Source organism: Pseudorca crassidens, chromosome 11 (assembly GCF_039906515.1).
Source record: "Pseudorca crassidens isolate mPseCra1 chromosome 11, mPseCra1.hap1, whole genome shotgun sequence".
NCBI classification, from domain to species: Eukaryota; Metazoa; Chordata; class Mammalia; order Artiodactyla; family Delphinidae; genus Pseudorca; species Pseudorca crassidens.
This window is the reverse complement of record NC_090306.1, coordinates 25,795,099-25,811,047: the sequence shown is the minus strand read 5'-3', so window position 1 is coordinate 25,811,047 and position 15,949 is coordinate 25,795,099. Positions and strand designations below refer to the sequence as shown.

Sequence of the window (15,949 nt, the reverse complement as noted above, 5' to 3'; positions counted from 1 at the left end):
ATATAGGAAACAAATTTATTTAATAATTAATAAATATTACGTTTAGTGGTATTACAGAGAACTACAGTCTATGGCAGATATCCAAACACTGAATAAACGTGGGTGAACATTAGTAGATAGTATTTGAATAAGGTAACAGTCATATCTCCCAGCAAGGTTAACAGCACTACCAGAATCATGTGAAGAAATTGCCAACCTAAGCATTTGTTTTGCTTCCCAAATGTGTTATTTTTTGTAACACCACTCGCAGGATTTGTATAAGGTATATGATGCATGTAAATGTATTGATATTTATTTTATTTGCAAGAATGACTCACTGTTAGCAGCAGATGGGGCCATGAACACACACCTATAACATGGCAACAGCTACAAGCAACATGGGCTGATTGGATGGTGACCGCTTCTCTCTTGACTTCAACCTTCAGCTCCACATGTCAGCAAAACCTTACGGAGCAAAGCTCAATGGAATTCTGACGCAGACGTGGTAAATCAGGGCAAGTGCAACCAACTCCCGTACCAGGACTAGCTCGCGCTCACTGATTGCCAGTCTCCTGCCTGCTGTGGCCGACCTTTGATGAGTCCTTTGCCTTTTACCCTCTTCCCAGCACTGACTAGTTCCCATTCACTTGGTGAGACCTCCTGAGCTCTGAATGCTGCTTCCCTCCAGCTGTTCCTTCTCAGGCTTCCCACACACACTTCCCTGCCTTACCTACTGCCTACCTGGCCTTGGTCCCGCTGCTTAACTCCAAGACCTGAGCTCTGCCAGCTCCCATTTCCATCGATGCCCTGTGTAACACACTGATGATAACTCACCTTACCTATGTGGGCCTTAATGGAAAATACATATATAAATAATATCTTAGGAAAAGGAACCCTCCTATGCTGTTGGTGGGAATGTAAATTGGTGCAGCCACTATGGAAAACAGTATGAGGTTCCTCAAAAACTTAAAAATAGAGTTACCATATAATCTAGCAATCTCACTCCTGGGCATATATTCAGAGAAAACCCTAATTTGAAAAGATACATGCACCCCAGTGTTCACAGCAACACCGTTTACAATTGCCAAGACATGGAAGCAACCTAAATGTCCATCAACAGAGGAATGGATAAAGAAGATGTGGTACATAGATACAATGGAATATTACTCAGCCATAAAAAAGAATGAAATAATACCATTTGCAGCAACATGGATGGACCTCGAGATTATTATACTATGTGAATGAAGTCAAAGAAAGACAAATATTTGATATCACTTATATGTGGAATCTAAAATATGATACAAATGAACGTATTTACAAAACAGAAACAGACTCACAGACATAGAAAACAAACTTATAGTTACCAAAGGAGAAAGGAGGGGGGATAAATTAGGGGTTTGGGATTAACAGATACAAACTACTATATACAAAATAGATAAACAAGGACCTACTGTGTAGCACAGGAAACTATATTCAATATCTTGTAATAAACCACAATGGAAAAGAAAAAAGCAATAGCTTAAATTTATATATTGTACTTCATATATGATCTCAATCTCATGACACCTCTGAGAGACAAAGATGATGGCGGACTTTATTTTCTCCATCTTAAGATGAGAAAAATGGATGCATATGGAAAGTGCGATAAATTTCAGTGGTCAGCTTTTCATAGGGCTGGACTGGGACCAGTGTTTCTTTTTTATTCTTTGAATAGATATTTGAATGCCTACTAGTGCCAGGAACCTAATGCAGTTTTTATTTCATTGCTTTATATTCCCTAGGAGGGAATGTGCTTATATTAGTGGTGAAGAATAACATTCTACCACTATAACATTTGAACCAGATATTCGTAACAAGAGGTTATGGAGGTAGAGTCTGTGTTGGTTGAATGTTATTTAGAAAGCATTAATCATATCTGAGCACTTTCATTAATTGTTTCTTAATGATTGATGCTAAGAGCTGATTCATCCACTTTTACAGCCCAGAGAGGAAGGCATGGGGCACTGTCAGAGACAGGCATGAGGAGCACTTTGCAGCTTATAAAGTGCTTTCACTTATATGTCCTCCAATACAATCCTCAATTTTCTGAAGGAATAGGGCCAGGATTATCTTCATTACATAGATGAAACAAAGACAGCAGCGTAAAATGAGATCCAAGGAAAAACCTACTTTTTCACTCTTGATAAATTGGAGCAGTATTTGGGGAACCACACTGGGGGTCAGCAATGTGGCAAGAAAGTGATTTTGAAGAAATATTCCCAAATTTAATTTTACCCAACTGACAAAGACAGTTAAGTAAATCTTGCAGTTTGGAGAAACCCACCCTAGTTTTTGACAGTGCATAAAAGCTTAGATCTACTGCAGTTGTTGCTTCAAGTTACTAGCACTTTCTACTGTGTTCCTATTGTGTTTAGACCACAGCAAAGCTTTGCAACAGCCCAGGTTCAGGTGCACAATGTTACCGGGGTGACCACCATTGCAGTCTCATCAGCCACCACTGAAGAGCCACATAGCACGAGCATGTAGCCCACTCAGCTCCTGTGGTTAGCAGACCGAAAAGCATCTGGGGTGATACTGAACTGGCCACTGGCAGGCGATACAGGGTCGTGATTGAGAGTTTGGGACAGAACCCAGAGAGCCTGAGTTCAAAATCTGGCTTCATTATTCACCAGTGGTGCAACTTGAACAGCTACCTCCTCTGTGATTCCGGCACCTTATCTGTAAATGGATAACTGATGGTATGAGCCTCAAAGGTTGTTGTGAAGATGAAGGGTGGCCAAATATGCCACCCCAAAACAGGCCACTTTGGCTTGAGGATGATTTCGAGCTAAAGGTACACAGCAGATGCTCTGACTGGCCCCCTTTTCTTCCTGAAAGCAGGAGATAAACTGCCCTATGGGAGACGTCCAACAACCGTATCATCAAGGGTGGGAAGTTGAGGGCAAGAGACTTCTTTGCAAACAGACCTTGTTAAAATAACTCTTAGCTTTCTTTAGCTTCCCCGTTTCCTTTAGTTGCTTTTCCACAATCGCCTGTCATTGTTCAATCTAGTGTAAAGGCATTTAGGTTTGCCACTGCTTGGGGTCTTTATTTCCTTATGAAGGCTCTCATGTCACATAAAACTTATACTAAATAAATTTGTATGCTTTTCTCTGGTTAATCTGCCTCATGTCAATTTAATTCTCATGCCCAGATGAAAACTCTAAGAGGGTAGAGGTAAAATATTGCCTCCCCTACAAGAATTAAATAGTGTATCTGAAACGCATCAATATGGAAGAAACATTTACTATTGTTATCTGCAAAATATGTGCGTATATGTGAGTGTAAATGCAAAAAAAAAGATCTGGAAGGGAGCACACAAAAGTGGTAATAGTGGTTTTTGTAGGGAAGGGGAGTGAGATTTGGGGGAGGGGTTGGGACTGATGGGTGACTTTTAACATTTACTCTGTATTTTTCTGAATTTTAATTTTTACATGAGAATTTATTTCTCAGTGAATTATTTGTGGAACTTTAAAAGTGATGTATAGACATGAACTGTCAGTCATTGCAGTACTATTAGAAAATATCACATCATATACTAAAAAAACCTATCATTTCATTAAGTAATACAGGTTTTGTGTTTTCTAAAATAACCTGAAAATATCTAGAAAAAATACAAATCTGAAAAAATTCACATTGATTTTTACCATAGGAGAGGATTGCTTTAGGAAGTAGGTAAAGCAGTGTCATAGAAAACTGTATTAATGTGCTCCAATCACATAATTTAAGAAACGTCCTGTGGTGTAATTATAACGGAAGTTAGTACGTGACGATGCCATCCATTTTCATTACCGCGTTGCCATGTAGAGCAGTCATCGCCTTTAGCCTGCTGCAGTAATATCATCATGTCCATTTGAGTTTCCACATCACCATCTTATATTCATGTAACCAAAAAAAGTTCCAGAAATGTGCTGCTGTCATTATTTCATCTGGGCCACAGCCATGGGTTGTTACGTAGGACATGTTTTATTATAGGTAATAAAAGAAAGTCACAACAAAAATAAACTTTTAAATTTAGAGACAATATTCTGCACTAATCCAGAGGTTTTTATTTTTTTAATTATTTATTTATTTTTTTATGGCTGCGTTGGGTCTTTGTTGCTGCCCACCGGCTTTCTCTGGTTGCGGCGAGCAGGGGCTACTCTTCGTTCTGGTGCGCGGACTTTTCATTGCGGTGTCTTCTCTTTGCAGAGCGTGGGCTCTAGGCGTGTGGGCTCAGTAGTTGTGGCACGCAGGCTCAGTAGTTTTGGCTCGTGGGCTCTAGAGCTCAGGCTCAGTAGTTGTGGCGCACAGGTTTAGTTGCTACGTGGCATGTGCGATCCTCCCGGACCAGGGCTCAAACCCATGTGCCCTGCGTCTGCAGGCAGATTCTTTTTTTTTTTTTTTTGCGGTACACGGGCCTCTCACCGTTGTGGCCTCTCCCGTTGTGGAGCACAGGCTCCGGACGCGCAGGCTCAGCGGCCATGGCTCACGGGCCCAGACGCTCCGCGGCATGTGGGATCTTCCCAGACCGGGGCACGAACCCGTGTCCCCTACATCGGCAGGCGGACTCTCAACCACTGCGCCACCAGGGAAGTCCCAAGAGTGAGTGTGTGTGTGTGTGTGTGTGTGTGTGTGTGTGTGTGTGTGTGTGTGTGTCTTTTTGTGATTCGTGTTTGGGACTATTAGTAAGAAGAATAATTTAACTGAACAGTTTTATCCTTCATTTCAAGGGTGCAAACTTTGGGAAGAGGAGCTGTGGTAGAGATGCTTCTGGAGTTCCTATTCCCATAGAGAGAGCCTAACTGTACCCACAGAGGCCTCTGCTGACCCCCTTCCTCCCTTTTCAGGTGTATTGAGAAAGCACAGGGACTGTAAAGGCTGAGGCTTGAGATTCCGCAGCTGGTGAAATTGAGTTGAAGATAACTAAGTTAGAGAGACCTCTTCAGTATGGTTAAACAATTCACACTATCCCAAAGGAAATAAAGCCTTTTCCAGAGGGACACTGGGGGATGGGGGAAGAGAGCTGGGGGAGAGGTTAAGAAGAGGGAAGGAGGAGGACTGCAAAGCAGAGAGGGGAAAGGGAGTGGGCTTTGAGGAACTTCCCAAAGCTCCTGCGATTACATGATACAACCACCAGGTGGCGCACAGCCCGCCAGGTTCCCACCTGTAGTCAAACAAAGCAAGGGCGACTGTAAACACCGTGGAACGGTGCCGCATCTAGACAAGAGAGAATTGGGAGGGCTTATAATAGGATTGGGGTTTCTGTTAGATGATTTTGGGAAGCGTTCAGCAGAGTGAGGATTGCTCCGGATTGGGTGCTGTCAGAAAGTGGGGGTATCAAAAAAAAAAAGAAAGTGGGGGTATCTTAATGATTTGGTGATTGAGTATCTTAATGATTTTCATCGAAGAGGTGACAGGAACGGCATCTAGCTAACGCTGTCACCCGTAAAGAAGTGGTAATTGCCCATGTTAACCAGGAAGGCGGGGTGGGGGCGGGGGCAGGGGATGGGGGGTGGTTGTCTGCTCGTTTCTGTGGTTCTCTCAGCTGTTTTGGCTTGTGCTAAAGGCACAGTTGCAGAGTGGTCTCTGTCTCACCCCACAGAGTGATCTCAGGAGACAGTGCTAGTCTGCGAAACGGTTTAGGATTGGTAGGTGTAAAACCAGTTCCCAGCTGTGGAGGCCAAGCCGGTTCCCAGCTGACAGCTGTCGGGATTCTTTTTCTTTCTTTCTTTCTTTTTTTCACATGCTTCCTATCCACAGGGGTGCCAGCTGTTAGAAGGAGCATCCCAGGAAGTCATCCCCAGGAAAGCCCATGGCATGATGGCTAAATGCCTGAACTGTGGCCTTGGACCGACCTGACTTTGCATCCCAGCTCTGCCATTCACTGGCTGTGTGACCTTGGATAAGTTATTTAACTTCTCTGTGCCTGTTTCCTCTTTTGTAAAAGAAAGTAAAATTAGTACCTATCTCTTCTGGAAACTGGGGAAATTAAATGAGATAACATGTAAACACAACAGTGCCTAACACATGATAGGCATTTAACTTAGACTAATCTACCCTATTCATTATTTGTCAGAGGTCACAATGGTCAGTGCACTCTGGAAACCCATTTAGGAGACTGAAGAATCAAACAATTATTAAAAAAAACTTCTACTATCAGCATATGCTCATAAAGGAAGCTGATGGGTTGTCTTTCATTTCTGGTTTGTCCAAAACATATATATTCCAGACTTAGTAAGGTGATACTTGTATTCAAAAGAATTATTGCAAGGGGTGAGAGGAACTACTGCTGTGAGAGAGGGCTGTGACCATAGATCTGCAAACATCTCAGAGTTAGGCAAAAAAATTTTCCTCGTTATAGAGAGGAGTAAACAAGCCTGGAAAGAGCTGGGCTCGGGGAAGTGGGATGAAAGAGTGGCACGAGCGGATGGTAGATCAGAGAACGTTTGACCCTGAGGTCAGCCTATTCTCAGAAGCTGAGGGTGGGCCAAAGTTCAAGGGCCTGGAGGAAGGAGAGAGCTTAACCAAAGTTTGGTTAACAGTGTTTTGTTGCATTGATCAATGGGGACAAGCAGTTCAGCTAATCATTTATGAGGCAAAGAAAGGGGATCATGAGGGTCTGTGTCTGGCCTTGTCACAGGTGAACAGGGGGCATCTTAAGTCAGATGAGAAAGGACCGGTCTTGGCATTAAGCAAAGACTGTTGGGGGATTTCTTAATCCTCACCAACGTGTTCCAGGATCCCAGGGCTCAGGTAAAATTCAGCGTTGTCAGGTTGCAAATTACATGTTTCCCATTTCTCAAAGTGCTGTGTTTCAGATAAAGGATGAAATTTGGGCTTTAATATGACCTGAGAGATCCTGGATCCTTACACAGAGGCTGAGGTCTGTAAGGCAGAAGGGCCAGGGAAGAGCAGGTTTATTTGCAAAGCCCTCGGCAGACTGGACTGTTTAGAACATACGCGTTGTGTAACTTGTGTGGCTCTTGCATTGCTTCTGACCTACAAGTGGATCAATAAGAAATAAAACGTGAAATGAGGCAACATCAGCACAAAGGCTGAAACCGTGCTTTAGTTGAACCCGTGTTGAGGGCCCAGCTCTCTGCTGGTGCTTTGGGGAGTCTCAGCGCTGAAATGCTGTTCCGCCCACGCCCCCTGCAGAGCACCCTCTGCCCTGCCCCACCCCCACCCCCCGAAGTAAGCTGTACTGCTTTCTTCACTTCGCCTGTATGGGTTCCAGCGTTTGGCTGGCGTGTCAGGGCTTTCCAGCCAGGGCACCCTGCACCTGGAAAATCTCCCTCTCATTCTGTCCTCTCCTTGCGTAGCCTTTCCTTCTCCGTTGACACGGCTTGAGGGCTGCTCATATAGTCCACCGTGGAGAGGGTGTAATTGTAATTCCTACAATTTGCGACGTGCCCTGGAGGCGGCCTGGATCTGGGGTAGACCCTGAGAGGCTGCCCACGCCTGCCCCCCACCTTGCGGAACGTCTTTATTACACGCTCCTGCCACGTTCTGAGCAGTCAAGCTTTGATTTACTTTCCCTTGCAAGAGCTGAAGGAATAAAGCTGTCAAGTACAAGCTGACGATCTGAGCTAATTCTGCGGATTTATGAAAATGCTCAGAATCCAAGCGGGGTGTGAGAAGCAGCAGCCTGACGCTTGCAGCTGGGAAGTGGGCGCAGTGGGTCCCGCCACCCTCCCAGCCCCGCCCCTTCCTCTTTCCCGAAGGGACTTGTCTCCCCTGCTCCCTGCCTGTCAGGAGCCAATGCCCTCTCCCCTTCTTGAAAACAAAACCAAACCCTGCCTGTTCTGAGAGAGGGTGTGAATCAGAGGATCCTGTAACGGGCGGGAACTTTACTGACTTGTCTGATCCACCTCCCTCCTTTGGGAAAATACCTGTCCCTCCGCTTTTGGAAAGCTGGCTCTGGCCCTTTTTCTTTACATCTAGGAAGGTTCTAATTATGAATCTTCCTAGGGGTGGAAGGAAAGAAGTAACCTTTCATCTGTTGGCCTCCTTCCTTCCCCTAGAGGCTGCTTCCTCCTATAGAGAAGGGTAGTCCGTGGCATCTCAAAGGAGACGTGACCAAATATTTAGAAATATCCTCGCATCCAGCGCATTAAAGGAAGGCTGAAGCAGTGTGGACCGCGGGCGTAAAGATAACACTTTTAGAGGGAGGCATTGATTAAATAGAGGGGTGGGGGTGAGCTGAGTATTTAGTCAAATGAGGTTGTGAACCAATACTGCTCTCAGTGATGCCCTACTGTCTGCAGAGAATTCCTGCAAGGGGGGAGAATGTGTCGCTCGTAGCACATCTTGGGCAGAGTACCCCCTCCCCCACTTCTAGTCCCTGTGCTCCCAGTGACGCTGACTCAGCACCGGGCATAGAACTTGGGGCCCAGCTTAAGCCAGTCAGTACATCCTCATCCCCAGGCCACCACAACTGGTTCAGAAATGGGCGCAAGACCTCAGATGGTCCAGCCGTTGAATCCCGGGACTTGTGCTGCAGCTCTCTGGAGCTCTCTCTCTCTCCCTTTCGTTGCACTTGAACCTAAGAGGCTGTGAGGCTGGAGCTACTGCTTCAACCAGCGACTCAGAGCCTGAGAACAGAACCAGCACACAGAGGAGAGAAGAGTCAGCCAACAGAGAAATCTGTTTCTTCTTCGCGCTCTTTGAGCCCTGAGTTAGGCCTTTCCTGAAACCAGTCCTCAATTCTGTGTGCTGATAAATTCCCATTCATCTGAGCCCAGTCTGAGTTAGTTTCTGTCACTGTATACTCAGTCCTAACTGGCAGAATCAATATGCCTAACACATAATAGGTTTTGGAATGAATGTATGATTCAAGCATGTGTTTATCTTTAATGTACTGGGCAGGTGTCCCCACACACTCCGTCCTCTCTGGTTCCTTTCTTCACGTGAGTTCAAAGAGCATCATGTGTTTAAATTCAAAGTAGGTGAATGGTAAGTATTAGTTTTGCTTGAAGATGAGCAGAGCTTAAAGTGGGGGGAATAAGACGTGAGGCTCTCTTAGCCTCAGAGGAGCATTGCCGCCTGAACCATCCCCATGCCCTGACCCCCCCGCCCCCCACGGTCTGTGGAAAGACTCTTCTGTGAAGCTGGTCCCTGGTGCCGAAAAGGTTGGGGACCTCTGGTATAAACTGTTTCGATCCTGTTAGAAATGCTTTTGCCAGCATTTAGGAAAATTTTTTTTTATCTTTGACCTATGTTTCAAATACATATTACTAGCTAACTATCACAAAATGTAGGGCTTAATACAACCATTTATTTGCATGCAGTTTTACAGGTAAGGAGTTTGAGGAGGACTCCCCTGGGCAGTCTGTCCGCCTGCCTTCACGTGGGGCCGTCAGGTCTGCCCCTACACTTCTGAGGTGGCGTGTTTGCTCATGGGTCTGATGTCTTGATGCTCCTGGGCTTTTCTTGTTGTCCACCTGGGGCTTCAGACCCCAGAGCTTCTTTATGTGGCTTGGGCTTCTCATAGCATGGTGATCTCAAGAAAGTTGCACTTATTAGGAGCAGGAAATAGATGTTACTAGGCCAATTAAGGGCTGTACCCGAAACAGGTGCACTATGGCACTATTGCCATATTCGATGGTCAAAGCAGTCACAGAGCCTGTGGAGGTCTAAGGACAGTGTCAAGTTCTCGTTGCAGAAGAGCAATGGGGTTGGGAGATATTTTGTGGCCATCTTTAGAACATACAGTCTGCCACAACCCATAATCTTCTAAGGAATGTATCACATGGAAATAATGAGAAAGACGGTATAAAAACACAGAAGTTCATTATGACTTTTGTAGGAAAAAACCCCAAAACAGTGGAAACAATCTACATGTCTACCAATGGCTAAATGACTAAGTCAACTGTCACACACCAACTAACAGGAATAAAAAGCCATAATAATTGAGAAGATTATGAAACAACATGAACAAGTGTTGCTATAAAAAGAGAAAATGTAAAATTCAAAAGCACATGCAGGGGCTTCCCTGGTGAGGCAGTGGTTAAGAATCCGCCTGCTAATGCAGGGGACACAGGTTCAAGGCCTGGTCCAGGAAGATCCCACATGCCGCGGAGCAACTAAGCCTGTGCGCCACAACTACGCCTGTGCACTACAACTACTGAGCCCGTGAGCCACAACTACTGAGCCCATGTGCCACAACTACTGAAACCCACGTGCCTAGAGCCCACGCTCCGCAACAAGAGAAGCCACCACAGTGAGAAGCCCGCACACTGCAAAGAAGAGTAGCCCCTGCTCATCACAACTAGAGATAAACCCGTGCGCAACAATGAAGACCCAACTCAGCCAAAAATAAAATAATTAATTTTTTTAAAAAAGCATGTGCACTATGATGATAATTATGTAAAAACCTGCACACATCTGGACAAAGTCTGGAAGGAAATATGTAGAAATGAAAATAATTGCCTTGAGGTGGTAAGATTCTGCATGACTTCCATTTTCCTCTTTATTGTTACAGCTTCATGAAAAATGAAAATGAGAAGAAAAGAAGATAATTAAAGCTTTAATTGTCAGTGCTCAGTACTTGGCAGGTACATGTACTGAAGAAGTGCAGGAAAGATATAGGGAGAACACAGTTCTTCCTGTAGTTCACTCATTCAGATAAGCTGCCAGGTCAGAGGATCCACAGATATACTTATTTATAATTAACTTTCTGTTATGACCTGTCATCTTTGGTATGCTGATTGTCACGGAATCAATAATTATTATATTACCCTTGCTACGTTCCTAAGGCTGTTCATGATATGAGACTGAAAACGCTTTAAAAAGCTACTATGACATGTAAACATAAGATGATATTTTATTTAATCTTTTTCATAATGACTCCATCTTATCCAGAGTTTCTAAGATTGTCAGTGGTAATTTAGTGTGGGAATTTATCCTAGAATGCTCTAGTGAGAACCTAGTTTACCTCCAGTCTCACGGCCCCTGTTTGCCTGGGGACTCCATGTTTTGTATGTGAAGAAAGAGGCTGCAGAGTCTGGAATAGTCTATGCTAATCAAACTGCATGTGAAGTTCCTGAAGTGGCCCCGAATTTAACCTGGGTCTGGGAGACTAGGGACCAACCAGCCCGGCTGGGACTATGACAGTCATAGCTGTAGGTGACCTCCAGCCCTTCACAGCCAAATCCAACCTTTGAATGGGCAATGCTCTCCAATGTTTAACTTGCCAGTCATTACTGTGTCTTTTTTTTGAAGGCCTTTTAAAACTTATTAAGGAAGGTGAAAGAAACTGCAATAAAGGTCAAAGTCTTAAAAAAGTCTGATTAAATAATTGCAAAAACAAATTTTAAAAAAGAGCTATCTGATTAGTTGTCATGACCACTTGTTGTGTTTGAATAGTTAACGACTGGAGAAAACCTGGAGGAGGGAAGTGTTTAGATTACTTTGATTTAGGGCGATTGCCTTTTGGCGAGTTAAAAAAAAAAACAAACTTATCTACTGGTTGATTAACGTAACTGCTGGTATTCTTAGAATTAACATTTCAGTATTCTTTTTTCCTGAAATTGGAGTTTTATTTAACAAATGCTTATCTACCAGGCATTATGTGGCATTATCCTGTACTTTACAGGTAATAACTAACTTAATTCTCAAAAACCCATAATGCAGGTATTGTTTTACAGATGAGGAGACTGAAGCTGGAAAAGGTTAAGAAACTTGTGCAAGATCACCAGCAATAAGCATCTGACCAGGACTCAGACCCATGTAGCCAGACTCCAGAGTCTTTTACTACTGTACTGTGCAGCCTGGGTAAGGATTCCCTTAGAATTCCATGTTAACAAATAAAGCTACAAAGATCTAATAAATCTAATAAAATATTTCCATATCTAGGTGTATTCTTTTCAATCAAATTGCAGCAAAGACTCCTGTACTCAAAATAATTCATAAGCTTTCTCTTGTTCTTATTCATACAACTCTACATTAGGAAAGATACTGTAATTTGCAATACAGCCAAACCCTTTTAAGAGGATTTACTTGCTCTCCAGCTACCAGATGGTCATAATAATGAAAGGTTAAATGTACTGTGCCTTTGCATGGTGTGCTTGTCAATTTCACTGGTTCGCCCGCCCAACCCCATGAAACACTCCTCCTGGTATTGAAGACCCTATGTAGTCCCTTGAATCTGGGCTAGCCTTGTTGACACTATTAACCAATAGAATATGGCAGAAGTGATGCTGTGCTAGGTCCAAGATTACGACTTGAAAGGGCAGTAGCTTCCACTTTTTGCCGTTGGGAGCCCTGGGCTGCCGTGGAAGAAATCCAATTACCTTGTTGTAGAGACAAATGAAGAGGTCATGTGGCCAGGGAGAAGGAGGCCCCACTGAGCCCAGCCCCCAGTCAATATGCCAGCTGATTGCAGATACCCAAGTGACCACTGGCAAGATCAATAGAAAAATCACATAGCTGAGCCTAGCCAAATTGAACAGTTGTTTTAAATCACTAAGTTTGGGGATAGTTTGTTATGCAGCAATAGATAACTGGAACACCAGATGCCTTTGCCTTTTATTAATGTGCTCATTCCAAAATATTTATTGACTGTCTACCATGTGACAGTTCTAGGAACTGGATATAGTGGTGAAAATTAACAATTAAACAAATAAGTAAACACCTTCTAAGGAAGTTGCTTTCAGGTAGAGATCTGAATGATTAGAAGGAAGCACGTTCTGGAGATGGTGAGGAGATGCAGTCAGAGAGGTAGGCCGGGACTAGATTATGTCTGGGCCCTGGAGGAGTTTGGATTTTATTCTATGTAGAATGGGGAACTATTGGAGAGTTTTACAGAATGGAGTGATATTCTCTAATGTGGTCTCTGAAAAGGATGGCTCTGGCATCTGCGTGGAGTAAAAACTGTAGGGGCACCAGGCAAGATCAGGGAAATTAGGCAATGGCCCAGGCAGTAGGTGAGGATAGCTCAGACTAGGGAAGCGATTCTCAAAGTGTGGTCTTGTCAGCTTAGTGTTTCCTCAAACAGTTAAACATAGAGCTGCTCTATGACCTAGCAGTTCTACTCCTTGGTATATACCCAAGAGAACTGAAAATACATATCCACACAAAAGCTTGCACATTAATGTTCATAGCAACATTATTGATAATGGCCAAAAAGTGGAAACAACCCAATTGATGAATAAATAAAATGTAGTATATTCATGTAATGGAATATTATTAAGCTATATGAACAAATGAAGTACTGATACATGCTACATATGAACTTTGAAAATATTATGCTAAGTAAAAGAAGCCAGACAGAAAAGACCAACTAAAGTTCAATTTAACTTTTATCAAGCACCCAGAATTGGCAAATCCATAGAAAAAGAAAGTAGATTAGTGGTTATCACGGGCTGGTATGAGGGGCAATGGGTAAAGACTGCTAATGGAGTGATAAAGATGTCTGGAATCAGATAATGGTGATTATTGCACAACTTTGTAAACATGCTGAAAACTATTGAACTGTCGATCTTTTCGTTTTTTCTTTTTGGCTGTGCCACACAGCTTATAGGATCTTAGTTCCCCGACTGGGGATCGAACCCAGGCTCCCAGCATTGGAAGCGAGATTCTCAACCACTGGACCACCAGTGAATCCCCTGTTGATCTTAAAAAGTATGGTAAGTGAAGTTTATGGTAAGTATAGCTCCATATTTTTAAATGTTAAAAAGTGTTGTCTGGGGAGACCTGGAGATCCCTCTGAGACATTCTAGTGGGTCTGCAGGGTCAAAAGTATTTTCATAATAACACTAAGACATTACTTGCCTTTCTTATTCTCCTTCTTTCATGAGTATACAGTAGAATTTTCCAGACGATGGGCTTCCCTGGTGGCACAGTCCCCAATGAAGGGGACACAGGTTCGATCCCTGGTCCGGGAATATCCCACATGCCATGGAGCAACTAAGCCCATGTGCCACAACTACTGAGGCTGTGTTCTAGAGCCCTTGAGCCACAACTACTGAGCCCACACACCACAACTACTGAAGCCGGTGCACCTAGAGCCCGTGCTCTGCAACAAAAGAAGCCACCGCAACGAGAAGCCCGCGCACCGCAACCAGAGAAAGCCTGCATGCAGCAATGAAGACCCAATGCTGCCAAAAATAAATAAATAAAAGAATTTTCCAGAGGGTAGTGACATGTGATATTGCAGCAGATTGAACGCAGAAGTAGATGTGAAAATGCAACCTTTTTTTTTTTAAAGTCAGACATTAAAGAGATTGGCAAAAAAGTAAAGCAATGCCACTATTCTCTCTAAATTTTGTGAGGAGATATGTCTACTTAGAAAAATATATTATTTATATTAACATGATATGGACTTATTTTTTAATGGGCAAATAAATATTTTAAATTGTTTCAGCTCAGATTTCTAATACTAATGATAAGTATTAATATAACTCACATAAACAAAGGTCTTGGGAGTCCACAATACTAGTTTCCAAGAGTGTGAAGGGACCCTGAGACCAAAAAGGTTGAGGACTGCTGCTGAACTAGAATAATAGCAATGGAGGTAGTACAAAGTGGTTTGAAGGTAGACTCCATTCCTGGGGGTTTAGATGTTAGTAGTAAGAGGAAGAAAAGAGTCAAGAATGGCTTCTGGTTTGGGGCCTAAGCAAATGTGGATGGTGATGCCATGAACTGAAATGGGGAGAACTGTGTGAGGAGGAGGTTTGGTACTGAAAATCAAGTTCTACGTCAGAAATTTAGACGTTTGGACATTGAAAGATCACCTCCTTTAATACTCCCTCCAATCCAATGAGTTAGATATTACTGTCTCCATTTTACAGGTGAAGACATTATAATTCAGAGTTTGCCTAGAACGCGGGAGATAGATCCTGATCTGAACCAGGTCTGACTCTGAAATCCTGGCTTAGCTCAGTCGCCCTAAACTAAATTCACCTGAACTCCCAAACAGGAGGAAATAATAAAGGGATTTAGGTAAAAAGTGACATTTAATATAGGTAACAACCAGCGTGGTACCCTGTGGAGGCTGCAGTTCCCAGGAGTAGCAACGGCAGGTTTTCTGTGGGATTGCAGAGGGTGAGGGGGACCAGGTGGGCATCAACCATGTCCACTAGGGTGCCGGCAGAGTTGCCAACCAGAGCCCAGGCCTGCTCCACTCAGGGCAGGAGAAGCCAGTGGGCGGGTTGGGGGAGGAGGAGGAGGAGGCGCTAAGGTAAGTTCTCACATTTTAAGAGGAATTTTAATATTTTAACAGAGTGCAACTATAGCAGTGTAAAGCCAGCTGAAAGTGAGCTGTGGTGCTGGGAAGGTGGATGTTAAAATATTTCTCCTCTCATTCCGGGTTCAGAGAAATTGTTTTCAAAAGCAGAGACGTGGGCTTCCCTCGTGGTGCAGTGGTTGAGAGTCCGCCTGCAGATGCAGCGGACACGGATTTGTGCCCCGGTCCGCGAAGATCCCACGTGCCGCGGAGCCTCTGGGCCCGTGAGCCATGGCCGCTGAGCCTGCACGTCCGGAGCCTGTGCTCCGCAACGGGAGAGGCCACAACGGTGAGAAGCCCGCGTACCGCAAAAAAAAAAAAAAAAAAAAAAGCAGAGACGTTGGGTTTCCGTTTTGCTCTGTTTCTTGTCCTGTAAATAATCAACTTGCTTCATTTCTACTCCTCGGATAAAATCAACCACCCAACCAACCAACCTATCACATATGGGAATGTGACTTATAACAGATATTCATTTTAACATAATTTCAACACAATAAAACAATACGTGGAAATACTTAAACTCAAAATTCAAATTCCTGCAACTTCAATCTGAAAAAAAATTTTGTATTACTACTATTATCTAAACTAGGTGACTATCAGTAAGAATTTTAATATTACTTACTGTATATTATTATGATTGTGCCTTTAAAAAAAGAGTCAATCTTTTAGATATACATACCACAGTATTTTCTGGTGAGATGATATTATATCTGACAGTTGATT

At 43.5% G+C, this 15,949-nt stretch overlaps 1 long non-coding RNA gene across 1 annotated transcript in view; it reads left to right on the top strand.

Moving 5' to 3' along the window:
- The window catches only part of LOC137202799 (uncharacterized), a 52,615-nt gene that overhangs the window by 29,947 nt on the left and 6,719 nt on the right, over positions 1 to 15,949 (top strand). Inside the window, exons 3-4 of the long non-coding RNA XR_010932791.1 lie at positions 11,649 to 11,775; positions 13,516 to 13,628. This is a non-coding gene — a long non-coding RNA (uncharacterized lncRNA). The remainder of the gene's footprint in view (positions 1 to 11,648; positions 11,776 to 13,515; positions 13,629 to 15,949) is intronic.